Below are 15,568 nucleotides of genomic sequence, written 5' to 3' on the forward strand. Positions count from 1 at the left end.
CATAGCATGATTTTCTTGTCGATGACAACCTAATTCTCTTAATGCATCCATGATTACACCATGTCATGACATCTAAATATGTTTGACATGCCAAAGTCTGCAGGCTAATAAGGCAACAGATCTAAGGAATAATGCAATATAAACATTTGATTCAATAATGAATTGGTTAAATACTCTAAAAATGCATGCTTGTATTTTAGACCTGCATGTAGTGTGCTGTACATTCAAGTTGGGAAATATACACCTGTATATCTATATTATAAACACCATATTTTACCATGCATTTTGACACAAGTAGGCCCAAACAAAAGCAGAAATGTAGCTTTGTGGCGGTATTTAAGTAATCTGGAAATTAGTAACAGCAGAAGCAACGCAAGACAGTACCAATAGTAAAAAAAGGCAAACATCTTGTAGTGCATTATGTTTGTACAACCATGCATCTCTTTAAGAAGCAAATCATAATTAAATAACTCCATACCTATTGCATTCCAAAAAGGTATTTCAATTATTTAATTACATTGTGTTGTTTAGTGGGACATACTGATTGTCCAAGGACACACAGTATTTTCAATTGAATTGCTTCTACGATTTAATTAAAGAAAAGCAAAATTTCCTAACTAACCTAGATCCAGTTTGAGCCTTATGCAGGACCCTACATTTGTGTAACAAATCTGTTATTGAAATGAGTGTATGGGATCTTTAGCTTAGCCAAAATGTAAATCCAGGATAGGCATTCAATTCAGCTGTGAAAAGCACCATATGTGGGCTTCTGTGCAGATGGTATGCAATATTCATTATCACCAACAGAGGGCAGCCTCTGTAAACCTATTTCAAAGAAAGATTTCTGGAACCCTGCAAAGTGGCTTTGAACATGATTTTGTCTTAGATTTAGTATTTCTGCAGCTCCCATGCACATATATATGATATTTACCTGTCTGAAGTTGGCAATAGGATTCCCTGGGTTGTGTTATAATATGGTGTTTACTTTGTATTCAACTATTAAGAAGTTGTTGCACATTCCACACCACTGAAAGGGCCCCTTCTTCAGTTTGTTAATAAAACCTATAAGCATTTTGGCCAATGTCGCAGTTTTATTACAAACCTCAGTCAATATTTAAACCTAGATAAAAGGCAACACATGTCCTCATTTCACTCCCCCGTAATGCATAGCATCTCTTCAATGAATTCATGTTTAACACATGTCAGTTAGGATGTGGCCCGTGAAGTCATTAACATGCCATTCTGCCCTGAAGATGTTGAAAAGGGGGCTACTGCTTGCTGCACCCCAGTTTTTCCCATAGTCCCTCTATGGGAAAGTAGTTGACATCATTGCCCATGTTGGCTTTGCTCTGTGTGCTCAAAGCATGCATAGGGTGCAGGGTTTGTGTACTCTTCCACGCGGTCCTCTCTCTTCACACTGCTTAGCGGTCACTTGTGCACAGAATGATGTCATGGCCACTGTTTGTGTGTCTATGGCAATTGCATCTGACATGCTTTATCTTTGTGCAGACCGCAGTCACTAGGAAGGCGGTCAGGGTGAACCCATCTTCTCCTGCCCTAAAGGGTCGCTGACAGCTCTCCACAACAGACCCCGCTTTCACACAACAAGCTATTTTTAGGAAGCACGTGAGAGCGAGAGGTTCATTCACTCACAGGTCAATTTAGCCGTTGTTAAGATCTAAGCTATAGCCTGGAGATGTTGGGAGTTTGTTGTGCTGTTTAATTGCCAGGCCGGAATATTCTGCTACCATATGAGTGGCCTAAATTATTTCAGCCCATTTATTTTAGGAGAAGATCCAATGCTAGCTGATGACCCACATTGTTTGTATTGTTTTGGTATGCGTTCCTAGATACTTGAATAGGGTTGTTTCGGGGTATAGAGGGAGTTATTTGTTCATTAGTTAGATATTTTTTGCTCCACTCGGTGACTCATAACTGAATGCTTTTTATGTCTTACAGTGCATGAGCTCATGAGACATATTTTACAGTAATGAGGGAGTTTTCTCTTGTTCGTACACATCTGGAACAGTCAGATCAGTACAGTACAGTTTCAGGCTTACTGATCAATACTGATTTTATTGCTGTGTTATTGGTGTTTTCCAGAAGTCCAATAATACAGAATTGATGCTCCAGGCCTGCAGGGATGCTACACAAAAAAGTATCTATTTAATTTTCTGAATATAATTAGACACAACCATCCAAGTGGAAATTTGTGTGGATTTGACTTTATGATGCTGACATGGCAGCTAGACCTAACTGATGATGATAACTGACCCAATTGCATTGAGTGCAACTTTCTAAATACATATAGAATATTTAAAAGCAATCCTGCAGCTGCTAGAGTTGCCCTCACCCTCTTCGACTGTTATCAGGCCATTAAATAGGCATTATCAGTGGCTATAAGCACCATAGATATGGGTCATTAGGGGCCTACTATGCCTACTACATTGTAAAAGTGAAAGTGAAACTCAAAAGCAACACATTCTTTCATATTGTAAAATTGAATGAAAGGTCACGTTTTGAACACTAATAAAAAGGCTTCTTTAGGTTTAGGCAACAAAACTACAACTTTTTTAGGTTTAGGCAACAAAAACATTTAGTTAACTTTAGGGAAAACATTGTGTTTTGGGTTAAAATAACTACTAACACAAAGGCAACTACACATTGTTGGTTTTACACAGGATGCAAACTCCGGTCTCCTGTGAGAAAGTCCTGTGTTTTGTGTCCCATCCATCATCCCCCAACTCCACCCCTTATGGAGTTTCACATACACTGTTGGACTTCAACTTCTGCTCCGGTCATAATTACTATGGTCGCTAGAGGTCGCTGTCGTGTTCTTTTATACCTTCTTTTGGTGATCTACCATATGAATAGATGATAAAACCTACTAGTGTGGAAGGGCCAGTAGATGGACTGTGTCCTTCCTGAATTTGTCAGTTGTCTTCACACAGAACTCAGTGATGGGGAAAAAAAATAAATGGCTGCACTTACAAGCTTGCTAATAAATGATAAACGAGAAGAAGGTTTTATGTTAAATCATCGGCAGAAAAGTAGACAACTATTGCGTCTGCATGAGTGCAACACTTCATTTTCTTTGCCAGACGGCAAGCTTCCCCTCTGTAAGACCGACAAAACAAAGGCATTTCCTCAGGAGCAGAACTTTGCTGTTGCGCCAAACCTACTATGACCGTTGACATACTAACACAGTGAGACAATGTTGAGTCACTTTTAAATGCGTGAAGCTTTAGAATCATTTTGATTGATGGCATTACTTGTGCTTATTTTGTCAGAGTTGAGTCTGGCAGGCAGGCAGATATTGGACTTCTAGCTGCCAGCCAGGTTAATCATCAGGTGCTAGCAGTTTGATTCATCCTCCTGGCCTTTATTTAAGACATTTGTCAGCTGCAGACTGATGTTTTATAGCCACACATTTTGTGGTTGGAAGTTGTGTCTGAACAACGCAGCTATGTAGAAAAAAATGCACTGCTGTAAAAAATTTTCTTTCTGTTTGAAGTTAAAACTCAGCTCTCTGGGGTTATTCCTCGCAGGTGGAAAAGCACAGATAGTCTCTGTTTTAAGTTACTTTCACACTAATGTCTGCTGCCAGTGGTATTAATTTGAAGCAATTGAGTGCAGATGGGGGGGAAAACCCAAATGGCAGATCGTCATCGTTCGTCATCATTTAAGTCACATAACAAGTTTTAACTCCATCTGTTCCTGTGTCCGTCAGTGTCAGAGAGCAGGAACGGGACAGGTCAGGGCTGGTGTTTGCAGCGAAGGTGTCGGGACCTGCCTGGTGCCTCTGCATTCATCATCCGTCGTCCCTCTCTGACTCCTTGACCCCTCTCATTTCACCCTGACCGCTCCTCTTCTTCCGTGTCCATCCTTCCTCCTCTCTCTGCGAGGAGGAGAGTGGCAGTGTGTAGGACCCGGTGACACCTCTCATGACAGCAACTGTCAGTCTCTGCTATCAATTACTTAGTTGACTGACACCCTCTCCTCTCCAACCCTGATTCTGGCTTTTATTCACCCTCTGGGAATCTCTACCAGTTACGACAGCAACCACCCCTGGCCTAATCACTGCGCTAATGCAGACAACCCATTTCTCTCCAAGACTACTGCCCCAGGAGAGCAGTGCATTGTTAGTCAAACACATCAATTTTCTTCTAGTTATGTTTTAATGTGGTCTCTGGGTATGTTACAGTGTATTTTAATGGTGAATATGTGACGTCTCCAAGGGTTTAAGACTAAATCTCCCATATAAAAAGTCTCCTCGGATGGAAAACTCCACTGATCCCGGCTTTGCCAGATCTCATTTAGATCCACCTGAGGGGGGCATCGAGTGGCGTGCAATCCCAGAGACGGGATGTCTGGGGTGGGGAAGGATTAGAGGAGGCTCCCCCTGGCTGGCTGGGGTCCTGGACTATCTGAGAGGCTCTCCTGTTTGCCTACATGGATGTGTGTTGTGCAGCAGATTGTCTCATATTGTACTCGGAACTAGTGTGCAGCTTTAAATCAGACAGTTTGAGACAAGCAGAATTACTAGCATTGTCTTTCATGTCTTTTATTACTTTTATGTTTTACACACTTAACCAACTTCTTTCTTCATCCTCCAGCTATTTTCGTTAGACTTGTTTTAATTTACTTTACGAGTGTGAGGTTTTCTTTCACTTGCTTGTTAAAACGCTTTGAATGTTATCTTCGGTTTGTTTTATAGTGTTCATTCTTTTATATACTCATCATTTATTTTATACCCTTTTAGTTTTTTATTGCTTCTACTAATCCAAAATGAAGTTGACTTTGCACCAACCAGGCGCCTCCACCACAAAACACTGGGAACTACTCCTCTGTAAAATCTCTTTCCCACTGTGAACAGAGCACTTGTTGTGACCTATCCCTTTGTTTGTTTAAGAGAAAATGGAGGTGGAAACTTACATGTAAAACACAAATAAGCTGTGAGAGGTTAACCTATAATTACCAACTGTACATGCCCGATAAACACTGTGATTTCAGGTTGATTGCTCTGTGGGCTTGACGTATTCACACACCCTGATTCCACCAAATAAAACAAACGTCAGGCTTTATGAGGTCCTCTCTCTTCCGATCAATAGAGTGCTCCAGGGATGACGTATTTTTGTAGGTCAACCAGAAAGTCAGCATCGCCCTTGACAAAAAGCCAATGGGATTTTTTCATCGGGTTTTGGATTATTGCAGTAAATAAGCTCTGTGGCAAACGAATGCAATCGGCAGAAAAAGCTAACGTTAGGCTATAAATGAACTACACCACGGTCACATGAGCGCGAGTATGAACCACGAGGCTGTAAAGGCGGACGAGTCGCCGTGATGCCGTCTTGTAGTTTCATTAAGCCACTTGTTAGCAACGCCTTTTTTAAGACACTTCCCGAGTGGAATATTTACCTACGTATTTTATATTATAGAAGAAAACATTAAAATCTCTTAAGCTTGTGTTAACCACATACCTTATTTCAGGCATCTAACTAAAAACCTATTTGAAAAACCCATATACTTCAAAACGAGGGAACCGGAAGTGCTATAATGCTCATTTCTGGGTTTTAGGACTCATTCCTGTCGCACTCTATGGGGCTGGTCATTCACCTGACAGTTTCTGCCTCTTTTGGTTTCACTCTGCATCACTCAACATGGCTTTCCCCACCAGTGACAGTTACAGCATAATTGACCTGCGGCCAGCCTTGAGCAAATAGGACTTGCGTTGTGTGTCCCATTCTCACGCAGAAGTCATCCACTTTGTCAAACCTTTTATCCAGAAAAATGGATCATCCATCACTAACCCCACTCCCCTGTTGTAGCCCCTTTGCTCCCACTGGTTGCGTAATAGGCCGTACCTTGTGAGTCAGCCATGGTGAGGGGGAACATTTTGTTCGGAAAGAAGGTCACCGCCGGGGAGTAGAAATCAGCCTCTCACCAGGATCAGGGCACAATACACCACTGTTCACCCTAAAACCACCACTTGCCGCCTTCGTATAAGCTGCTAAAGAGGAAACCCATGCGTTTGAACTGTACTTATGGCACCTGTTCGCATTACAAGTTGAGGGTTCATACGTCACGACCAACTTTCTGGTCCTCCACTGTGTGTGAGAACTTTTCCCCCTCTGTCTTATTGATGCCGTTCCAAGTTATGTAACTGCACACCATGCCACAATAAAGGATTAGACCAACTTTGAGGAGATAAGCTCCATAATAATAATAAGCAGTAGCAGCACAGAGCTGGTTTTTCTGAACTCTGAGGTGTTTATGTTTAATCTATAATCTCATACATTCAACATCACCAGTTGTAGCCATAATTCATAGTTTAGTCTGGAGTCTTCTTCTCATTCGGCTCAGTTTATTGGCTCTTCTCCCACGCGGTGATTCACTATTCCTTTTCATACAGTAATTATTTTTCACGCAGTTGTTTGAACAGTTTACCTCCAATCTCAGCATGTCTTTTCCCACCCTGTTCTTTTCCTCTCCATGTATCCTGTTTATATGACACGCACAGTTGTAGAAATATTGCGGAAACCGGGACTCGTTTCAAGATACAATGCACACTTGATTTGAGTCTGCGTATGAAGGAAAGATTTTGACAACATTTTGTAAATATTGTCACTCTAATCTAACTTTGCTCTGGGGTTTTGTCTTTCCATATGGCAGCGTGGATCTTAGAGAGATTGCAAGGGGAGTTGGTGTTTTTTTACTTTAAGAATATGTGTGTTTTTGTGTGTTCCTTCATGCACGTGAAAGAGTGTACATGTGCAATCCTGTCTGGCCAATTTTCGTGTGTATTCTGTGTGTGTGTCTGTATCTGTGTGTGCACAGCGTAGGTCGGAAACGGGTTGGACCACATCGGCTGTGGAAGGAACAGGGAAAGAGTCGGGAGGAAAAGGCGTAACTGCTGCATGTCGACCACCAAAATCATACCACAGGGTGTAATAAAACACCCTCGAGACAATTTCACACTCACACATACACTTATGCACACACATAAACAGGGAGGCCATAATAACAAAGCTGACCTCTAGTAAAATGTCATGTTGCAGCAAAAATGACAAGGGTAATTTGGGTTGTGGTTTTACAGTATGAAAATAGGGAAGTGAAGCTGATAATTGGAGTAAAACTACTAATCTGTGTGGGTCTGGGATGAGGCTACTATGGTTCAAACACTTTCACTTTGACTTTTACACCTCAAATTTGCACTGATCACACCCTGTTCTCAATTCAAAATGAGCCGTTAGACACCGTTTGTGCAGACAGTGATTATATCATTATCTACACAAAGGTTACACACCCTAAATCAAATTACACTGTACATGATGTAACATCGAAAAGAACAGTAAGTAGTCACCCACAACAACAAATTAAATAAATAAATCGTCGATTTTATAAGATTAAACTTTTTAGGAAACGTGTGTGTACTATTCTTGTACTAGGTGACAAAGCTGTGGTGGCGAAGCTGCAAGGGTTAAAGGTCACCAAGAGAGCAGAGCACAGTGAAATCTACTGTCTAATATTTCTGTGCGGGCAAGGCAAGCCTTTCTCTTTGTAACATCCACATGCCACAATATAAGTGAATAATTTCTCTATTTATCTGCAAGCTGTTCAGATTCAGAGGATTACATCCTCTCTATTTCCTGTGTTATCTCTTGCACAACAATTACAGGAATTGTAGGGACTTTTGTCTTGCTGAGTGTATGAATGAAAAGTGAAACAATAAGAATGTAAAACTGGGTGCAAGGTCAGGCACTCTTTTGCCTACATAATATTTATAATGAAGCAGTATAACTGATGATCTATATGTCCACTTACAGGTGTCGTACTAAAATGTTACATCCCTTATAAGCAGCTCTGTACTCTTGAATGATCTTTAACCCTCTCTCCTCAGCTCTGGGTCGCTCCCTAGAGACAGGCCCCGGGAGACGGGACCAACCAGGGGGAAACATGGGGGTGAAAGGTCAGGGGTTGCTGATGTAGAAACAAGGATCGGTGAGGGAGTGGATAGGGTGGTGACCTTTGACATCACAGCCAAAGAGTTGCAGACTCTGAGTCTTTAACTACCAATCATGGTAAAATGACTCGCTGTATGTTTGCATTTCTAATTTATTACATATTATAAAACTAGTTTACAGGCACTCCGTGACCCTGTGGAGGGGCCTATAGTTTGTCATGGGTAATGTTCTCTCCACTGCACTGCACCGCAGCATAAAGCCCATCACCAAGCCTAAATGAATAGGCATTTTTGTGGCAGATATTTAGATTTGTTTTAGCAGGTACAGCACATAATGATGGCTCTGCTCCATTCCAAGTGTCCAAGTAAGCCAGGCCAGTAAGCAAGCACAAAACATCGATCCCGGAATTGACACATCTAAAAGGAATGCAGCCGTTACTAAAGCTAGGTTTGGTAATCTTAAGAAACCAGCAAGAGAACACTAGATTTTAAAAATCATCCAACTGAAAAACCACGCCCAGTGTTGCCAACTTTTTTTCCAATGAACATAGCTGGTAAGAAAGTCGCCAAGTATGCTAAACGGAGGCCCTGTTCAGACCTGGTATTGACATGCGTCCCGAGTGATCGGATCATAAGTGGACAGCTTTAAATACGTCTGTTCACACCTGGCGTTAGAATGCGTCTCCAGTGACCACTTGTGATCAGATCTCGCTTCCTGCAAATATATGCAAATAAACACGTATTTAACACACGGCTAATGCAGCAGACGATGTGACATAATATTACATGAATGTTTGTAGTAATATCCTACATATTTGTGAATTTGGGTACATTTTTTTAACATCAAAACAAAAGGTTATTGTACTGGCGGTCCCCGGGTATATCCATGCTGCTGGCACTGCTGCTTTTGCCAGGCAACAGCGGGGCACAGGGCTTCAGAGAGGCGGAGATGAGAGCAAGCAAGCGGGCGGGTGTCAGCTCCGTGCAAAGCACCGGAACAAAATCACAACACATCTCCGACAGTATGATAATAATGCACTTTGCGTGCCTAGTCTGTAGATTTTGTAGCCGTGTCGCCTATAGATGAGACATATTTTAATAAATACAGTTGTACTGACAGAATACAGTAGAGCGCAGAGGCCGTTTCCATGCTGCGAGGCAGACAAGCGCTCATGTCTGCCTGTCTATTCACATGAGGAACACAGACACCTGCGGATCCCAGCGGGACGTCAGTTGAGTAGGCGGCCCTTGATGTGGCCCAGGACGCATTAGCATACACAATGCTAAAAGAATATGGCCATATGTGGCCCAGACCACCTCTGAATGTGGTCTGAAAGATCCGATCTCAATGCGTCCTCAATGTGTCTTGAGTGCATGTTAATACCAGGTCTGAACAGGGCCACTACAGTCGGTTGCTTCAGGCCTCCCTCCAAAGCCACTCCCCTACAATTATCATTATGAACATATAACAATTAGTCGGGTTGGGACGAATTGTAACGGTAGCTAACATTTTTGCCAATGTTACTGGCTAGCAAGTGTTAGCCAGTCAGCATAGCCAGGCAATCTTCACTAGCATGTGTCTGAGGGTTTATCAATTTACCTATTAGAATCCAGAATGTGAGCTAGGCAGCAAATTCAGAGGCTTTTCATGAGCCTGCTTTCATATTGTTGTTGGACCAGCAGGCTGCTGGGTGAGGCTTTGAAGGCCCAGAGGTGGGAGAGAGCTAAAGAGGGGAAGTGTATGTACATTAAGAAATGGATTTTGGCTCGGATCAGCGGCTCGGAGCACTAACTCAACTACAAGTGAGCATGTTTTTTCCCGATAAGGGCCATTATTTTTCTGCTGAAAATAAGAGAAAAACACAACCACATGACGGATCTGAAGGATGTTGGCTGTTCCAGCAACTCTAAATGAACATAATACATCAACGTAACATAAGATATCAACAGCAGGGTGGAGAGGACAGATAACAAATGTTGACCCAAATGTTTAGTCACTTTGAAGTGTGGCAATTTTCAGGCCAAAACAAAATGGAAAAACACTTAGCTGAGGGACAATGGAGACCTGTGGCAGCGCTGCTGTCATGTTTGCTGCGGTCTGGTTGAGTGACTTTCTTTCTCTCTCTAGGGCTGGGTGAATGGTCACAGAAACAGTCTATTAACTAATTCCTACAGAGAGAGAGAGAGAGAGAAAGATGAGCAAATGAGACATATGGATGCAGAAAATAGATATTAGGATACAGATTGAAGGTGACAGAGCGGTTGTCATGATGGTATATGGGTTTTTGAACAACCATAATAAAGAGCTGGGGCTGGTAATCATCAGTTTTTAACAATTTTATAGACATAGTTCACTCTTTTATCTATAATATTTTCATTGTGTACATGTTTGACTATTATCTGTCAGTAGTCCTATTTGTTATTCTAGTTTTACTATTGCAATAGGCCAGCTGTTGCTGCTGTTGTTGTGTTTCTGTTATTATTATTGTTAAATGGAGGGACAAAAAACTGATGTTGTGACATAACCAGCAATTCAGACATCCCGGCTTATAATGCAGTGGGTGCAGGCCTGTTTTTTTGGCATGGCCTTTGGTTTGGAGCAAATCCCCTTTGTGTGGTACACAATGCCGAAACCAACTAGCTCATAATTAACATTGCTTGGCAAAGACCTGCCCAGTGCACCTGGGGAAATGGGAGTGGAAGAGGGACAACTGGATGAATGGTTGTATGGGAGTCATGTAAATGTACAGGACATTGCGATTTGCCTGATTGTTACCATCTCACTGCATGTTATAATATCGTCTGTCAGAGCAAGACCAGGTAGCACTGCTCTGCACAGAAGACTGTCAGCTGTAATAAGTACCCTATCTGCTATTTTTGTGGGAGCAGTATGTTATTACGGCCCGTGGAGCACTGTGGCGGCACAATTTGTGTCTCTCCCCTGTTTTTACACCCATATCAAGCACCTGGTGGGAAATAGGCTAAGAATCAACTCAAACATGTCATTATAATTCCTCGTATATGCCTCCCCTCTATACATTTGACTTTGATCAGTAAAAAACAAACATACAGGGGAGGGGGTGCCTTCTATGTTTCACCATATGTGAGATCTGTGGGAATACAAAGGATCCATTTCAACATGTTAAATCAGCTTTGGAGTTTAAGCCTCAACTAGCACTTCAAAGGAATTTCCATGTCAGTCAGGGTTCAAAGGGCCTTCATGTGAAAGACCCGCTCTGTGCCCAGATCTGTGCCCCCCTGGACCCTGCAGCTCTGATGTGCAACATAGTGGCACCCTTCTCTAACTTTGATGCCCACATTGTCACCGAGTCCTATGGAAGTAATCAGGCGTGCTCTGTTTTTGCCCAATGACAGCACCAGCGAGAGCTGGGCACTACGACTGCCGTGTTTTTCGTATGCGACTCCTCTGCGGGTCACTGGAGATGACTGAGATCGGCCTGAGATATTCACTGTGGGGTCTCCTGTGTAACAAGAACCAAAACAATGATGACGCCAAGGCGAAGCTGAGAGGGATGTCTTACATGGACGGAGCTGCTGTGTACGTATGGGTCTACCGACAAGCACTAGTGTGCGTGAAAATACAGAAAAGAAGTTTCAGTCAAACGCAGCCAATATATGAGAACAAACAACTTTGATTCATGATGAAAACCAAGGCAATATACAAATGAGCGCATAAATTATTCTGTGTCTTGGCCAGCGGAGGACACAGATTTGAGCCAAAGCTTTTTGTTTTTAAAGACCGTCTCTTCTTAACACCCCCCCTCCTCTCCTCCTCTTCCTCCTCCTCCACACCTCTTGCTCAGGTCACAGTTGGAAGACCATTAAGAATGCACTGTAGTGCATCCCCCCAGCATGCTAAATGAAAGGGGCGTTAAAGAGGAGCCCTGCCATTATCATTCACATAAGTGTGTGTTTGTGTATATGGGTGTGTGTACACCAGGGGGTGATTGTTGTGTCTGTTGTAGCTGTGTGTACTCTGCAAAGCCCTTGGCTCAGTCAAAAATGAGTAATTTCCATGCCCTACGTTGAGTTACATGGTATAATGAAGTGGTTCCTCTCTGCTGAATTTCATTGGTCTCAATACACAAACACAGCAGCTCTTTACGCTCTCTGGGAACAACAGGCAGGTGTGATCAGTAACAACAGGATGACAGGGTTCAACACCTCTGCTCCCCACTGACTTCCTCTCACACCCCAGCTCCCACATTCAACCACACCCAGAGCAACAGGCGACACAATCCCCAGTATGTCTGCCAATGTACAGTATATATGTGCACAGAAATGTGTGAGTGTGCACGCTCTGTGTTTGTGTGGACGTGGGCTTGCACTCTGGTTTTAACCCCTGAATACCTTCACTGAGTTAATCAATTTAACTGTAGAAGTGCTCACCTACTCAGACAATTGTAGTTAACCCCAAACAGTCGCTGATAACCCCTGAGCCTAACCCGTGACCTCTGACCGTAACCCCGGGGCTCTTCAAACAAGACATTGGCCTCTAGGGATTCAACACACAGATCTTTAACGGGTTTCTTTTTACTCTCTCTGTTTTGCTTTTTCCTTCTTTGGGTCACACTCTACTCTTCTATCTTATTCTCCACTCTCTCTCTCTCTCTCTCTGTTTTTTTTTTTAAGGCTGCCCCAAGATAATCCTTTGAGCCTGTTTCCTTTAGAGCCCATGAGTTTTCACAACACACAACCCGAGGCTGCTGGTGGTGTACACGTGAGGAGTAAACAGCAATGCATAGATCTGTTTATCTAAACTTCGTGTAACAAATGAAAAAAGAGCTTGAGAGATAAGTTCAAACCCTGGCTTTTTTCAAGTATGAGATGATTGCCCAGGTAGAAAATAAGAAAAAACTAAATTCTGATACACACAATATATGTTTATTTTTTACTTTACTTAAACTTTTCTCAATTTTTCCCTTTACATTTCTTACAAAATACTGTCAGAATTAGGGCAGGGCAATATGATGATATATAACATCAAAACAATATAAAAATGTCTATCGTATATATTTTCCTACAGTATATCGCGATAAAAAATAGGCCTATATTTACTTATTTTTTCTATATAATTTCACTTCAGACTATTATGATCATTTTTGAACTCAAGTTCTTGAAATGAGAAAATACTCTCAATTTGTCATGTAGTTAATTCACACAGAGTATACAAAAATAGGCTTAACCATGTGGTTATTTCATATAGACTACTTATTTACTGGATTATCAGAAAACATGCTATATTGTGATATTTATTGCAGTCAAGATATGAAATGACCTATATCGGGATAGAAGATTTTGGCCATATCGACCAGCCCTAGTCAGAATCACAATCATGAAAAGGTTGGGAAACACTGGCGGACTAAAATAGAAACTTTCCAAATGATATCTGTAAGAATAAGAATATGAAAGTGTTTGTAATTGCATCCATAGTCATTGTAATTTCAACAGTCCTCAGGTCCAGCAGAATCAGATTATGTTTATGGGGTTTGGCCATTGTGACCATTTATGTTTACAATCCACTGCAGTCAGAATTATGCAAGGGATAAACAGGGGTGTGATTCGTTCTAAGTGTGTGTGTTTTGGTGTGTTGTGCTTTGGTTGTCAAGGACAGAGAGTCCGTTATACTGACACCCAGCTTTTGACCTTTGATTTATCATTATTAAAATCAGAACCACTTTGATGACGTGCATTTTCATATATTCGTTGCGTAGTAAATTTCCATGTGCATTGTTTATTTCCACCCATCATTCACTCATGTATAGACTCTGTCTCGGCCTCTTTGTACGTCCTTTAGATCCTGTTCAACAGGTTGAGTGGTTAATGGAGGCTCAAAGAGAGTGATAGGAGGTAATAGTACTAATTGGTGGTGTTTGCAGTGCTTCTAAAGTGGTATATCTGTGTGAGTAAACAGAGGCCTGGTTCTTTTCAATGAGCTCAGCCGGAGTTCTCTCTCTTTCTCACAGCACAGCCTAGCAACAGCCTGTCCTTCCATTTTACTGGGTTTTGACCAAATAACTCAGCTGGCCATCACAACTCTGCGTCGGTCACTCATCCTTTTGTTTCCTCTCTTTTCTGCCTCTGCCAAACATGCCACATCTCCATGTGTCGGGGAGAGAGGAAGGAAGGGAGAGAGGGTTTGCACGTGATTTCCAGAAAGCAGAATGAACCCCATGCTGTCTTCCCATTTATCTGGCCCACATTAAGTCATTTCTCCCTTATTCTGCCCCTCTCCATTAATGGCTTGGAGCTCATCTGGTCTTTTTAAATGCGACAAGAACTGCTGTTGCTACTGACAATGACTGTTATTGTCCCGTTTAAGGTGACTGTTGGCCCTTGTGTTAAAGAACACTTCATACTCTCAGCAATACTTAAAGGAATAGTTTGATTTTTTGGGAAATACGATTCCCTTTCAGAGTTAGATGAGAAGATCGATACAAATCCCATGTCTTTACTTATCTTAACATAAAGACTGGAAATAGGAGGAAACAGCTCGTCTGGCTCTGTCCAAAGGTAACAAAATCTGCCTATACCATGCATCTCTAAAACTTGCTAAATAACATGTTAGATCTTGTTTGTTTAATATGTTTAAAGCATTTTGTCCAAATGTCAGTTTTAGACTAACTATATTTAGGTTAATCTAAAGCATTTTGACAGTATGCAACTTCTGATTGGGCAACAAAAATGCAGTGCGGTACGCCTTACCTCTCCTCCTGCAAAACACGCTCTGTCTGATCAGGGCCTTAGTCAAGTCTGACGTTGCCACTACTCAAGGATGAGTTCAAAGTATTTATACTTATTGATCAACATATCTATGTGGAAATATTTTCCACAGTAAATTATGTAAAAACTGAATTCACAGTATCACTTCTCCAGAACAACAAAAGGCCACCATATATATATATATATATATATATATATATCAGCATTTTAGTTATCAACTGCACCCTGATAGACATGCTGAAACCTGATGTTTTTAGCTATAGCTACAGGCATTTTGTTGGCATTTCAGCCCTTGGCGTGGTTTGGCGCATTGCGATCTGTCTCTATGACGTGTGCCCCAAATGTCCAGTCGACAGCTGCACCAGCTTCTCCCACAACACAAGAAAATGGGCCCTGGGCTCGGGGGTTCTGGGGGCCCAAGGGTGCCTTGTTTTACCAACAGCTCCAGTGCTGCAGCAAAGGGCAGGCTGCATTGTTATGCAACAGTTTAGTGAGGATGAATAGGCTCCAGCACAGGCCCAGTGAATGTCAGTGGAAACGATGGGAAGAGAGTAGCAGCTAGGTTAATCCCAGAAGGAGTCCCCTTTGGGCCTGGTCCTCATAATTCCTCCGTGTTTTCCTTTCAGCCTTTAAATGTGTTGGTTGAATGTCTGTCGTAGCCACAGAGGGAGCAGAAAGGAGGAGGTTGGGTTCTGCGGGTCCAGCAGCAGAGCAGGCTGGTTAATCCCTGCAGCCCCAACACAAGGGCCAGCCAAAACTCCGGGGGTCCCCCCCTCATTTTCCTACTTTGCTAACCTCTCAACTGCTAATCTTCTCTTAACTTCCTCTCCTCTCCACTCCTCTTCTCTCCGCCAGCATGGC

The sequence above is a fragment of the Sebastes fasciatus genome, chromosome 10, assembly GCF_043250625.1.
Source record: "Sebastes fasciatus isolate fSebFas1 chromosome 10, fSebFas1.pri, whole genome shotgun sequence".
In the NCBI taxonomy this organism is placed as follows: domain Eukaryota; kingdom Metazoa; phylum Chordata; class Actinopteri; order Perciformes; family Sebastidae; genus Sebastes; species Sebastes fasciatus.